Below are 1,450 nucleotides of genomic sequence, written 5' to 3' on the forward strand. Positions count from 1 at the left end.
TCGTCCGTTGAGGCTTTGTCCTTGATGTATTTATGGATCTTGGATGTTTCATCCTGGACAGTGGCTCTGTCATCCAAGCCAGTCAGGCTCTGCCTCACTTGCCTCCTCTGACCACACGTCACTGATGTGTATAGAATAAAAAGAATAACAGTCTGTTTTTTTAATAATTTTGTTGGATAGTTAAAGCTATTCTGTGAACACTTCACTATACATTTTAAAACAATCAAGATCAAGTCTTTCTTCTGCTGATCTGTAGGTACTCGCTGATGCTGGTACCAATTAAACAAGCTGGTATTTCACACAGGACCTTTTGAAGACAAATGTGTATTTAGACAGGCTGGCTCTTCTCTTGGTTGTTTTAACAAACCACATGGAGCAGAACACATGGCTTAGTCTTCAAATGCTTTATCAAATATAAAGATGCATTTTTCACTAGAATTTTGACCCGTAGGGTTAGCCTCTGTAGGCTAACCCACCCTAAAGCCTATAGAGGAAACACTATTATGTTGTCGATCTACATATTGTAGTTTTAGAGGAGCAGCAGCTGCTGACTGTTGAGGAAGGAAAGAAATGAAAGTGCAGTAAATGCGCACGCAGCTCCGTTACTCTCCAATTAATCACACATTAGATGACAAACGCCAAATAAACAATATATAATTACTCTGTTCATGTTGATGGTGGTCTAAAACCGAAACCAGTAAAAACTTAACTGAAGTAATATGTCGGCTCTCCTCACCCTCAGCATCTGCTGGTTTCTATCCAGACTGATGACGCGCAGCGGGACACGTGGTGCTCAGACAGTTTCAGCTTTACGCACAGAGAACATCGTGGAGCTCATTATCAATCAATATAAGAACAATTTCTGTCAGAGAATCACTGGATACTCTGACCCTTTAACGGACCAGAGCGTCCAGCAGCTGATCCGCCTCTGCGGGGTTTTTCTCCCGCCGAGGGGAGTGAGTGTGGCATCAGGAAACCATCAGTTTTACCAAATTCTGATCCCTTCAATTGGTGAAATGTTACTTGATTTAAAAACGTTCTCCTGCAGAGAAAAAGTTAAATGTTCAGCTGATGATTAAAGAATGGAAATAAAATGCAATTAAATAATTTGTAAAAAGAAAAAGTGTAGCACAACTCAAAACACGAACATTGTCCCCCCTCTCCCTTTTTGTGGACAATCAGTAAATAACTTCTTGGTGTTTTACCATCGCCTGGTTTGGAGGATCAGCGCAGCAGATCAGTATCAGCTTGGTTTTATGGAGGCTGATATAAATCCATTTATCACATGGCCTTTATGCAGTTCTATACATTTTCTTTTTATATTTTAGTATTGTTTTTCTTCTTTGCATATTAGCGTGGCTTACGCTGATTCCAAACACTCTATAGGAATAAACCTGGAGTTGTTAGGGGGGCCAATCAGATGTCAGGGGGCCCCCTCTGGCTCCGCCCC

Source organism: Poecilia latipinna, unplaced genomic scaffold, assembly GCF_001443285.1.
Source record: "Poecilia latipinna isolate Pla-1442-1.1 unplaced genomic scaffold, P_latipinna-1.0 Scaffold3976, whole genome shotgun sequence".
In the NCBI taxonomy this organism is placed as follows: Eukaryota; Metazoa; Chordata; class Actinopteri; order Cyprinodontiformes; family Poeciliidae; genus Poecilia; species Poecilia latipinna.